The 13,983-nt window shown below is 41.9% G+C and overlaps 1 protein-coding gene across 8 annotated transcripts in view; it reads right to left on the bottom strand.

The window, feature by feature from the left end:
• Positions 1–13,983, bottom strand: part of ANKRD44 (ankyrin repeat domain 44) — a 313,326-nt gene that overhangs the window by 197,551 nt on the left and 101,792 nt on the right. The window contains exon 2 of one of the 8 annotated variants that reach the window (XM_073218499.1): positions 8,006–8,148. The exons of 6 other annotated variants lie outside the window; for them this stretch is intronic. The gene's annotated coding sequence lies outside the window, so the exon portion shown is untranslated. Of the gene's footprint in view, positions 1–5,032; positions 6,053–8,005; positions 8,149–13,983 lie in introns of those variants that run through there. One more of the 8 variants, XM_073218500.1, reaches the window with a different exon arrangement.

Consider the following 13,983-nt stretch of genomic DNA (forward strand, 5'->3'; position numbering starts at 1 on the left):
CTGAATATAGTATGTCATTAAAGCAAGATGGGAGCATGTTATTAGTAGCTAATAGCTGGTGCAGCAATGATCTGGCCATATGAAACCATTAACTTATATGAACACGCTGAGACACTTCATTAGGTAACAAATGGTTTTGTATAAGACAGTGCTTGCATTTTTACAAAAGGATAATAAAAGTTTGTTTGAGTCACTAGATTTAATGGACAAAACTTGTCAGCTCTACTCATGTGGGTCCTGCTGTGTGATCTGCTGGAAGGATACCATGAAGTGCTTCCTGAATATAGATCACTCTTTACTTGGAGAGAAGTTCACCCCATCACAGGAAGATAATGATGATCATCAAATCAAAACATGTTTCCCTTAAGAACTGAACAAAATATACTAAGTCCTCATAAACATTTTTTTAATGCAGGACTACATATCTGAAAATGTTTCCTACAGGCTATGTCACAGAGTAAATGTCTATAATACTTCTAAGTATTGCTAAAAACAGAAAGCATAAAATTCCATGTATCATTCATACCCTCTCTATACATAGTTATTTATTAACTCTATACTTAATTATGAAAAAAAACTACACTTAAAGAGAAAATGGAAAGGTTGGCTTCTTATCTAACCTTTTCCAAAATGAAAATAACACATAGTCATGGGCTATGAAATAGTTCATCAAGAACCAATTATCAGTTTTGGGAACAGTTATCCTTTGTTGCACCTCCCTTTTCTGACACCCTCCTTGGCTATTTCCCTGCTCTTTAATCCCACTGATTAGCACCTTCAGCAGAGTATAGCTAACCCAAGGAAAAATGAAACCCGGGCAAGTCAGCTTTGCTACTAGTTCCTCACAAAGGTGAACTGAAGGAAATGATGAAACAACAGTACTGGTTAAATTGAAATCTAGAGGAATAATGATATTTGCAGACCCCAGGGGTCTCTTTTTCTTCCACAGTGAGACTGATGTATGGTATCAGACTGGGCTGGGATTAAATACTATCCACAGTCTCCTCATCTATAAAATGGGGTTATCAGAGGTATTTTACAGGATTTGTTTAAGAAATAGCCTAATATATGCTGCACTACCTCCTACCCCCTCCAGGGCCAGACACCTACTGTGCACTCAGTAAAAATAGCAATTAGTGTGACACTGAGTTAACAAACTCAAAAACTTACACAGACAAGTACATTTACATCCATCCTACAAAAGGAAAAGTCAGCAATCTACTCAGTTTCCTTAAAAAAAATCACACAGACCAAATAAATCAAGTTAGGATTATAACCCCCTCAACACCACCTCTACAGCTGAGGAGCCCAGCATACTAGGAGAGCAGTTGTACAGAAGTAAAAATCAAACCGATCCTGGGTTGCCTTTGTCACACCAAGCAACCTCAAAAGTGCCACATAACCTCTAAGATCAAAACAGCAGCAACTCAGCTGAATAACACATCATCTGTCTGACTAATCAAAGTGTGCCGCATATTCATGCCCACTGGATGGGACATGAAACCGTACTTTTACTACTGAAGGTCATCATAAATGCATAGTTATACTTTTCCTTTATTATCTCCTGATGGTCATAAAGGAGATCAATCCACTGTTCAGAGCTGTTAAGAGGATCAAATGATTTGCCCGTTAGTAGCAAAGCTGAGACTAGAACGTAGATTTCCTGATTCTCCCACTTCAGTACTTTCTCTCACATGTCATGTAATATGAGATTAATATGATAGGATATAATATATGATGAATAGAGAATAAACATCTTTATCATTCATGTCAGGAATTAGCCTCAATTTCAATGTACTTCCTATAGAGAAATATCATAACTATGTAAATATAAATAATATAATAATAAAATATATGAATATATAAACAAACAATAAAATATAAATATAATATAAAAATACCTTATGACTAAGGAAAAATATCACCATATATATATGTTCTCTCCATCTGTGTGTGTATATTTAGGCCATATAGTGACTATACATGTGTATATATTTCTAGATGGAGTTACTCTCAATAAAATAACTAATAAAACAATCTTGCCAAAAGAGAACAAGGAGGCATGATCTTTCAAAGCAGCAGGGTTCAGTGTGGGTTTGAGTTACCAGAAGGACGGAGAAGGTAGGTGTTAAGCTGGATTTTGAAGAGTGAGATTGGAGTAAATCTTCCAGGTTGGGGAATAGAGGTTAGAATAATAAATAACTTGGTGGGAGGTGCAATGTGCTGGCAGAAGTTTTCACCTAGTCATTTAGGCAAACAGGAACTGTGGTTTTGAATAAGAGAACAGCTCCAAGTTGTGCAAACATTTTATCTGTCCACGGTGTGTTCTGAGCATTGGAGGAGGACAGAATGGAGGTAGAAAACCCAGGGAGAAGACTATTGTCACAATGGAAGGCATGAAGGGAAAGAACTTTCCGATCTTCCTTGATCTCAGGGTGCCCCATGGCTACTTACAGGGATATAGTGGAAACAACAGTTCTTTGATGTCACTCTATTCCTGGATGCAAGTTTGGCTCAGCATCTTGGCCACCTTCCTTCACTTTTTATACATAGCCCAAATCTCCTGCCCCCAAGACACTAGTGTTTCCAGGTGAAACTGAGGTTACTTCCTTTGGTTCCTGGAACACGTCCATTTCTCCCCTCACAGAACCTCCGTGGAACTAAGCTCTGTTTTGTCAGACTTGTCACTTGATCCCTGAATTTAAATCATAGCATTTCAAAAATAGGCCACATCCATAAGGAGAAAAGCAAAGCAAAACAAGGCAGACACACTCTGCCAAATGCTGTATTTTTATTGGGATCTGCTGCCAACTACCACGTCTTTTTTCACTCTGCCTAGTTTCAAATGACTTGAGATCAGATCTAAACTTCAGCACAGTTAATTGAATAGTACTCAGGAGTTAACTTTCAAAGAAAGTTAATTTAAGCAAGAGCACACACATGCAAAAGGTCAGTTCATACAGAATATTTAAATCAGTGTAATTTCAGTGAAACAAAATGAACAATAATACACTTCTACAACAGTTTCCTGTTCTGAAAATTTGTTATAAAGGTTTAATTTCAATTCTAGTTTTGGTTACATTCTTCCTATAACTTTATCTTATACTGAATGCATGTGGTTTCAAATATGAAGGGCGATTTGATAATGTTAATCAATATAAGCCATTTTAGTGATTTTTACAGGGAAAAAAATTATACAGCCAGATTATTTTCAGGCTAGTAAGTATATTCAGTGTAGTTTTGTTCAGATATTGAAAGTGGTTCTCAGCTTTACGATGCATTGTACAAACACAACTTTTTTTAGTACCTGGTATGAACATTCCTTATAAAAAGGGTGCAGATAGACTAATATTCCTAAGAAAGTAAGATAGACAATTATAACTACAGCAATGTTTTCTTCTGGTCTAAAGTAATAATTTTTAATAATTACTGGAAATTGAAAGCTAAATAAAGCAATTCAATTGTCCTTTAAAAACAACAACAAAATAAATGTGCGAAATAAAGGGCATTCATCAAGAAAGTGAATATTTTTTTGCTATATCTGAGGGGGGTGGAATTACCACATAGGAAATATATGGATTAACTCAATCACATGAAGTCATTTGTGATTTTGGCAAACTCCAAACTGGGTTTGTCTGAAATTTGTTAGAACCTGGATTCTTTCAAAAGCCACTCTTTGCCCAACCAAGTCTTTCCAAAGCCCAGAAGAGTTTCCTTCTAAACCTTCTTCTTTGTCTCTGTAGTTCTTCTTCTTTAAATTCCATATGTATTCCTTGGAAAAGGAGGTAGTAATTAAATGCTCACCTCCTCTCCACAAGGAGCCAGGTGAGGAATGAGGGACATGTGCAGAACTGAGTCCCTTCCTGGCCCTGGCTGTCAAATCACTCTCAAAACTGAAGCAGTGGGTTGACCAGGACCTCTATCAGTCTCTGCCTGAGATGACTGCAGATTCCCCACTGACCCCCAAAACCAGGAAAATCACAAGGAATGCAAATCCATTAGGGATTCTCTTGGTGTAGTCTTCCAGGAAGCATCTTCTCAGTTTCCCCACTCAATGTCATGGTAAGGACATTCAGCGACAGATATCAAAGGGAAATGATAAGGCAGCAGGAAGAGAGGAGCCCAAGTGACTAAAAAACATTAGATAATATAAAATGGGAAATTGGGCAAAAAAGGACAGTCACATCCTATTTCCTTGCAGATACACCACCCAGTTGATATTTCCTTTATCACTCTGCACAGTACCCTGCCAATAAGAGATGAAAGTATGTTTTTAAAAAATTAACCTGGTATGTTTCAGATAACAACCATATTCAATTCAATCCAACAAAGGTGGATTAACAGAAGGCATTACTAAGCTTAAGAAATTCAGACACTGAGATGTTACATTTTCCCTTGAAGGAGTCCCGAGGTGCCAGAGCATATGAATACACACACACCCTGAGTGTGAGGTAATAATACCAAAGGAGATGGACATAAAGAAGAGGGAGATCACATCTGAGTATTGGAGACTGGAGAAGACTTAAAAAGTAGAGATGGACAGAACAGGAGGGGAATATTCCTACCTCAGAAGAATGTGAGCAGAAGCTTGGAAGACTAAGCATGCACAGGGAACAGTATTGTGTGGCAGAGCATGAGAGAAGTGAGGTGAGCTGAGTAGACAGGAACCCTATTATAGAAGGCTTTGAATGCCAAGCCAAGCAATTTGGACTCTCTTCTGTAAGACTGGAGAGCCACGCATGGTTTTTTGAGCAGGGGAGTGACCTAACAGTTGTGCTTTAGGAGGATCCCTTAGAAATGGATGGTGTAATGCACTGAGAGGAAAACCTAGAGTGAAACTAGCAAGTAAGTTGGGAGACTGCAACAACAGTCTGGGCAAGAGGTCACGGAGATGGAGTGTCCTCTGGCGGTGAGGGAAGCACTCTTCTGGTGGCCAAGAGGTAGACTGAAAAGTTCAACCAACTATCGCCACCTGTCATGCCGCAGGAGTTACCCACTGGGTACATGGCTGCCTGTATTCAGAAAGACTCACCAACTTCCTCCACAGGATGCAGGGCACTCTGGAGCAAAGACACCCAGCCACCAGCCGAGGAGCAGCGGAAGTTCAGCAGCATTTGCGTTCTTTACTTTTCCACTTCTGCAAGCCCTTCCAGTTGCCTGCTCTGCCCTGTGCAGCTCTGGGGCAGGAAGTCCTTAGGGCCTGAGCTCAGTCGGCCTCCTACTTCTGGGTAACCTGCACCTCCCTCCCTGCTCCACCGCAGGACCCAGACTGCCAAGGCTTTCGGTTTCAGTACCACCTTCATTTCAGCCTTTGGTAAAAAGGAAACTTATCTTCACAGCTTAAGAAAGAAAAAACTTAACTTCATGCCATGAGTTGAAAAGAAACAAACAAAAAAATCCCTAACCAAAGCATAATGCTATTTTTATTTCCTAATTCTAAAATTTAGTCAAACGATAAGAGTGCTTTTTTTTCCAGTCACATAAAGTTTAAAAGATAGGAGTATTATGGGAAAGGGACTTTCTTAACCCATGAAAACCTCTGTGTGTTTCCTCTTTCCCTCATATTTGCTGGTTTTTAATCTTAGTTTTCCTGTTGTAACAGTACAAAGACATGGTGAAGAACACACATAATAACCTTTCCCACCGCCAAGATTAACAGCCTAATGTGTATCCTTCCACAACTTTCCCCAGGTTGCTGCTGATATACAGAAATAGAGATACAGATGTAGGGGGTAACACTGTTATCACCAAAGTGGGATTTCACTATTTCCTTTTCTTCCTATTTGTAAAAATATGATATATTGAGGACATCCCCCAGATCAGTAGCTACAGGGTTAACTCATTTCCTTTGAAAGCTATTATAATATGGATGTACCACAATGTATTCAGTTGTTCCCCTTTGGATGAACAGTCAAGTTGTTTCTAGCTTGTGCCACAAGCAAGCCTCTATAAGTATCTATCCCGACCAGCACGTTTCAAAGGAAAATGCTACCAGAGCTGAATGCATTTTCTGAGTACCTGCTATACAGTCCTTGTATGAAATACACAGGAGAAATGTGTGCTATGGTCCCTTCCCCAGAGAGGGGAAGTAAGCCTGACCCACACCAAACAATGCGACTGTGTATAACGGGACTGAAGCATGTTCTGCAGGCTCCACACAAATGGAAGCCAAGTTTTCATTCGGCAGATGGGAAAGATAGCTCAAAGGCCTTTTTTAGCCTTAACAGTCTAGAGGCCTTCTCTGATTCAGAAAAAGGGCAAATAAGAAGGGCTAAGAAGTCAGGGGTGTCTGTGAAGGAGGCAGGACTTGAACAAGGCCTGGGAATGGTTTAGATCGATGGAGAAAAAAAATTGTACTTTAGAGTTACAGATGAGCCCGGGCACAGCACTGACATTAGACACAGAAACACTCAGCAGAGACAATAAGCAGTCCCTTCTCTAAGTTGCTGCTTCAGCAAACAGCCCCTCTCATATTCCTCCCACTCCCACCCAGCCTCAGCTTCAGGCCATAAAAAAAAACCCAAGCTTCGCTGCCACAGAGCATTACACTAACACTAGTTTAAAGTGCACTGCTTCCAGTCAGCATAAGCTTGAAAATACTCCCCACATCTCTTCCTTCCTATGCCTTCCCATGGCCCCGCCCCCGCCCTCCCCGCGGACGCGGACGCGGACACACACACACACACACACACACACACACACACACACACACACCACCTTGTTCTGTGCCCTTCAAACAATAGCAGTCATTTAAACTGTTCTTGTCCCTCTGGAAAATAACATGGAAGAAAGTAATAATGAATTTTATTTAAGTGACTGTAATTTAACAAAAAACGGAGTTATTTTAAGAATCAAAAACTCTGTTAAAAATGTTGATATTCATACACTAGCCACTACAGCATTGGTCTTTCACTCTACATTGCTATGTTCTGTTGGCAACTTACCAAGTCCATGTGACTATAAAACAGACTTAAAAACCTGTTTCAAAATGTATCATACTGGTAAATAAGATTTGAGAGCTCAGTGTATATGCCAGACATATATGAGGCCTTGATACTGCATATAGATAGGTAGCTCTATGGTAAAGTTCTGAAAATGAATTAGGCATAAGAAAATGAATGTGTTTTTTTATCTCAAAGACTTGAGATTTAGAAGTTGCACGTAATTTTTAACTGAGATGGTGCCACAGGGAAGCCTGTGATTTTCCTTTTTTTTTTTTTCCTAAAATTTGCTTCAACCTATTTTTTTTCAAGGTAGGAAAACAAAATTTACTCCCAGGATGTTAACTAGAATGCAAAGTTCAAAGACATAATCTTGACAGTCATATTGCAGGAAATAAGGGTTTTTAATAAGGAGAGGGAATTACTGAATTTAAATAAAACTTAACTGCTGTGTGTCTCTATTCAGCAGTAAAGAAGAGGGGGAAGAAAAGCCCTTGCCCACCCCTGCACCAGTCCAATGACAAAAGCAACTGAGATCTGAGACTGGGTCTCAGGGAGGGAGCCGGGGTCCGGAGGCCTTCTGGGGCCTGACTGCCCCTCACTGAGATGGCTCCTTCCAGGGTGGCTCCTCACCAGCCTCCCCCTGACATTGGCTGTAAATAACACGGAGACCCTGTTAATCTCTCTGCAGATCCAGTGTAGCTCTGGGAATCTGCATATCTAGCATCAAAGCCTTAGCAACTGCTACCCAGGCAGCCCACAACATTCCTTTTGAGAACATGGTCCCACTATCCTGACTCAGGAGGACCTTTGGCTGCCCTTCCTCCTGCCAGGGTGAGAAGTGGGCTTGGCCAAAGGCAGTAAAACTGGGTCTCGTGTGACCGAAACGGCCTGCCCAGACACACTGAGGCCTGTTCTCTCTCTTGGAGCGCTTGGAGTGCATTTGGCATGTGTGACTACATTTTGCTTCTTGAATCGTGACCAATCAAAAGTGTCAAAACAAGGCCACGGAGAGAAGTGGAAAGAAATGATCTGAGGAGCCAGGAGCCTAGGTTTGCTCTTACCTTGGTGAGCAGGCGCTAGACAACCAGGGCAAGTCACAAAGCCAGCAGACACCTCCGTTTCCTCGCTGGAGAAAACATGTTCACAGCCATCAACTCCCAGGAGCAAGAAAACCCACCGACGGGTCCAACTGATGGTAAGCTCACTATGAGAGAATAGTAGGACCAAACCACAGGTCATAATATTGGAATGATCAATAGTATGCAGTTCTAAAGTGCCTTTTGGTGTGTGTGTTGGAGTGGGGAGGCCTGGGTGGGTGGAGAAATTTGGCTAATGGTTCACACCTGGGTTGCATATCAGACTCTCCTGGGAAATTAGGTTCCACCCCAGCGAGCCTGAAGCAATAAGTCAGAGATAGAAGTCCCAGCACAGGCACTTGCAAAGGCTTTCCAGGCAACTTTGTGTCCCTCAAACACAACATACAGTACTGAATCTCCACACCTTAGAAATGTTACACTTGGACCCCCTAAATCACTTCAAGGAAGCTATCCTATAGAAATAACTAGATATGCAAACAGTTTTGGCACAGAGATATTCACAGCAATGATATTTATGAGAGCATAATTAGGGAGGAACCAGTGTCAGAGGTAGGGGAATTATCAAGTTACAACACACAAATCCAAAAAAGACATAAAAATGGCCAACAGGCACATGAAAAGATATTCAACATTATTAGTCATTAGAGAAATACAAATCCACAATGAGATATACTAGGATGGTTAAAACAAAACAAAACAAAACAAAAAATAAATGTTGGTGAGAATGTTGAGAAACTGGAACATTGCTGATGGGAGCATAAAATGCTGCAGCCATTTTTGTGGAAAACAATTCCTCAATTAAACACAGAATTATCTTTTGACCCAGAAATTCCACTCCTAGGTGTATACTCAAAAGAACAGAAAATGACTGTTCCAACAAAAACTTCTACACATCCATTCACAGCAGCACTATTCCAGTAGCCAAATGGCAGAAACAACTCAAACAGCCCAAAGATTTTTTAAATTTTAATTTTAATTTAAAAACTAAATCTGTTAATTGATGAAGAAACAATGTGCAATTGCCATACAATGGAATATTATCCAATCACGAAAAGGAATGCTGTGCAGCAAACTCAGACACTGAGAAGGAACTGGTGGTTACCAATGGGGGAGGGGCTGGAGGGGTAGGGGAGGAGGGGGAAGGGAACAGGGCACAATAATTCACAATCACAATATAAGTTGGTCATGGGGACAGCAGTAAAGCACGGAGAATATAGCCAATGATTCTGTGACATGTTCCTACATTGATAGATAGTGACTGCCCTAGAGGGGGTAAGGATTTAATAATATGGGTTCAACACTGTTGAACCACTGTGCTGTACATTTGAGGCCCATATAAGATTGTATATCAACGATAGTTCAATTTTAAAAAAAAAGGAATGCTGTATAGTGATGGAAACTACACATAGATGAAACTTGGAAATATTACGGTAAGTGAAAGAAGCCACAGAAGTCACAAAAAGGCCACACATTGTATGACTCCATTTATATGAACTATCCAGATTAAGCAAATTCATAAAGGCAGTAAGCAGATTAGTAGTTGCCAGGGACTGGGAGGTGGAGGGAACGGGGAGTGGCTGCTGAATGGATGGGGGTTTCCTTAGGCTGATGAAAACATTCTGTAACGAGACTGTGGTGATAGCTGCACAACACTGTAAACATACTAAATGCCACTGAACTGTATGCTTTAAAAATGCTTAAAATGGTCAGTTTTATGCAATGTGTATTTTACCACTATAATCATAGAACATTTTCGTTATTAAAATTGATCTTTGGAGGCAGTTTAATGATGTAGGAAATATGGAAAAAACAGCCTATGAAACTTAGTGTGATCCCAGCTTTGTAATATATAAATATGCCCCAAAAAACATGGACTGAAAGAAAACTTACAAAATTGCTAAGCAGGGTTATCGATATATATTTTCTGTCTTTTATTTTTTTGTAATTGCCCACATGTTCTATAATATTATTTTCATTGTTAAATATCATTATTGTTGCACATTGTTTTTATAATCATAAAAATAAATTTTTAAGAAATGAGACTAGTTTGGAGCACAGATAGGAAAAGAGAGGAAGACAATGAAAAGTGTTAAAAAAAATGACACAATGATTTCAGTGTCAATTTAACAATGTATGGAGCGGTTGAGACTGCCACAATCTGGAGAAGTTATGTGCTTTCCAAAGCTGGAACTGGGGCTTCAGATCCTCTGAGTTTTCAAGAGACGCCAAAGCTCAAGACTTTTCGGTGTCTTGATTTTTAAATGTTGGCGACGTACTCAGTATTTTTCAAACACCACAGGCCAAACAAAACACATCCATGGACCGGATGTAGCCCACAGGCGCCATCAGCGAATTCTGGTTTATAAGAAGAGGCGTGTTTAGCCTGGAAAAGTAAAACCTTTGAAGGGACATAGTAGTAACTTCAGATATCTGAAGAGAAGCTATGTGGAAGATGTGGACTTGGCCCATTTGTCTCTAGGAGAGAGAGCCGGCCTAAAGGCTGGGCATGGCAGGACGCAGAACCGCGCTCAGCACATGAGGGAGTGGTTTCTATTAGAGCAGCTGCCCGACAATAAAAGGGAACTTCAAAACGCCCATCACTGAGGAGTCTCGGCACAGGCTGCAGAAGCAGATTCCTGCTTTGGGTCGGAAGATGGACTAGGTCAAAGGCTCCCGATCAGGACTGAGGATCAGAAACTTGAAAAAAATACACAACCACAGGGCGAGGCCCAGGAGTGTGTGTTTTTTAAAAGTGTCTCAGCTGCTGGGCAGGTGGCTTAGAACCACTGCACTGAACTGCCCTGACCCTGGTGCCGGCATTCTACTTCTCTAATCCATGGTTTTACCTAGAAGGCAGGTAGGGGAAGGAGAGGCTGCAGGGGAACTCATTATGGAACGGACTCCCGGCTACAAATGCTTTCCTTCCGTCCTCTCACTGAATTTTCATTACAACCACACAGGTCTGAAGTGACGCCGTCCATCCCATCTCCCATAGAGAGAAACTAAGGTTTGGGGAGCTTGAGAACGGCCCAAGGTTACTGCCAGTCATGGAGAAGAACTTTCTGGCTTCAAGTCACATGCTAGTTCAGCTACACCACCTCACCCTCTTGCCACTTCAACTAGTATTCCTCCAGCACTCTGGTGAGCCAGGCACGGGACTAGGTGGGGGGCATTCAGCAAGGACTGAGGCCCAGTCCCAGACTCGAGCAGCTCTGAAATCTAGTGAGGAAAGCAGAAAAGTAAGCAATTACATGGCAGGAGTGAACTAGGGGGCCACACAGGAAGGGTACCCAGCCCAGCCATGTGTTCTCAGCGAAGGCTTCCAGGAGGAGAGAGCCTCAAAGCTGGGGCCCTAAGGTGACAAGGAAAAGGGACTCCAGGTGGAGGGAGCACATCTACAGAGGCCCAGAGGCCGAGCACAGGTGGGAAAATGAGAGCAGTTCAGGACAGCTGGAGCATGGGACTCCAGGGGAGGGGCAGCAAGACAGGGGGCTGGTGTGGTGGGCAGGGCAGAGCCCCAAGCACACAGGGCCACACTAAGACTTTGTCATTTACTCTCAGACAAGCAGAAAGAGTTGAGGCTTAACAAAAGGGAGTGAGGTACTCGGAATCACATTTTATGAAGATGGCTGTGGTGTGGAAATGGATTGCAGGGGAGGGTCGACTGGAGGCAGGGAGAGCACATGGAAGGTGGCGGCAGTAATTTCAGCCAAGAGGTGATGGTCATCCATGCAGAAATGGTGGCAGGGCAGATGCTGTGAAGCTGAGAGATGACATGTATATTCGTTCGTTCATTCGTTCCTTCCTTCTTACCTCCATCCCTCTCTCCCTCCCTTCTGCCCTCCCTTCCTTCCTTCCTTCTTTCAGGAAATAATATGACAGAGCCCTGCTAGGTGCTGACCAGTCTGCTGGGACCAGACACACATGAATGAGCAAAAGGAAAGTGTCCTCGCTGTGGCGGGGCTCACCCTCTGCAAGGCAATAAACGCTGAAGAAAGAACTCTATGAAAGTGTTAAATAATATACAAAAAGCTGGTTGATGATGTTATCCATAATAATATAGGAGTTAAAGGACATTAGAGAGATGGCTCCTCCTCCTCCATCATCAATTCCAAAAGAATCAAAGCATAAGAGTCCCGTAAGATCAACCTGAAAGGTTATATCCTAATAAGGTCAGCTCTCCTCAGAATTACATTGTTAATATTTATCCATAAGAGAGCAAATCAGACTGCCCCCTTCTAATGTATTTCATTCATGGAAATTAAGAAGAATTTATAAACATTTTAATTCATCATTCAAATGACTGACTGAAAAAAATGGGTATGGGGTATTGTTGGCAGCCGCGCTCAGAAAATGGCGCCCAATGCAGGGCAGCCGGAAAGCCCCGAACTTCCTAGTGACAAAACATCCCACGCCACTAAACCACATGCTAATTGCGCCTTAGCATAAGGACCAATAAGACCCACCAAATTGTTATGCTAATGAAGTGTATGGAGCCGCACCAACCAGGTCAGAGCATGAGAACTATATAAGCAAGCCTCTCCTTCCCTTCTGGGTCCTGCCCAACGCATTTGTTTCACAAAGAGCTGAAGAATAAAGCTTTCTGCAGAAGAATCCTGCTGTTGTTGCGTGCTGTTCTTGCCGGCGAGGACGGGGCGCGCGACAGGGTATTAAATTAACAAATTAGGAGAATTATGAAAAACTTACTAAGTGTGGCCTGACAGAAGGAAAACTCTTCTTGCTGTATCTGGGACAACTGCTAGGCATTCTGGGAACAAGCGTGGATTTACCCAAGAACTGACGGCAGAACAAGCACCCGGGGAATCCCGACTCACAGGTGTCTGAAGAGTGTACCTGTTCAGGGCCTTGCAAGAGTTCTGCAGGGGGCCCCTGTGCCTGATCCTCTGCCTTCAGACATCTGCCCTGTTCCCTGGCCCAAAAACTCTCAGTCTCAGTCCCAGGTCACCGGTGAGGCCAGGATGTTTGGACCAGAGCCCCTGCTGGTTAAGTCACAGCTACAACATTCTCTTCATTCCTTTACTTGATCCCAGTGCAGAATCACTCGATAAACAGCTGTGCCTGTGGCTGGCACCTTAAGCCACTCCTCTTTTCCTCATTTCTGTTTTTCATGGTGGGCTAAATGTGAAGGTGAGGATTATTCATCATATGGGATTTCTTCCCTCCTGTAACATTTCATGACCATGATTTGTATTTTTGATGACCTCTCAAACAACTCCTCTGATCTTTGCTCATTCCAGGATGTCAATGGCAAGAAAAAAAGTACAATAGAAAATGATCTTGTTCCCTCAACTTTCCGTTTTTCATCTGAAACATGACTCTTACAGCACCAGTTCAGGTAATTACCACTGATTTCAAGTCGCAGAGAAAGGCCCTCTTCTAATTTCCTCTTCCGCCGTGGTGATCATTCGTGGGTGTGTTGTACAACTTCCACTGGTCCCCCCGCAGAAGGGAGCATACTGCTTGGGTTGGTGGTACTGAGTCAAAATCTGCTTTCCCAAAAATGTTATAGGAAGAAAGAAATCCCGTATGACTGAATAATCCTAACCTTCACATTTAGCAAATCAGAGAAAAACAGAAATGAGGAAAAGGCATATGCTCCCTGGGTACTTATGAGCCAGCCTCCAAACAGAATCAGCTTTTGAAAAATTTATCAAATCCCTAAATGTAAGATGTTAAAGTCCTCCTCCTCCATTTATAAACTGCACAGAAAGGAAAGAAGAGGAGATACTAAATGGTGCTGGGGGCTTTTGTTGCTATTTTATTATTAGTCTTGGATAATACTGATGAACTTCTAAAAAATTCTTTCCCTGGAACTTCCTAAATATGTATTTTACTCTGGATGCTCAAAGAGAGGCTCAAGATTTGTTAAGTACTTAGATATTTTCTAAGTAACCCCACAGAAGACCCTTAAAACAAGGTTT

Source organism: Manis javanica, chromosome 12 (genome assembly GCF_040802235.1).
Source record: "Manis javanica isolate MJ-LG chromosome 12, MJ_LKY, whole genome shotgun sequence".
NCBI classification, from domain to species: Eukaryota; Metazoa; Chordata; class Mammalia; order Pholidota; family Manidae; genus Manis; species Manis javanica.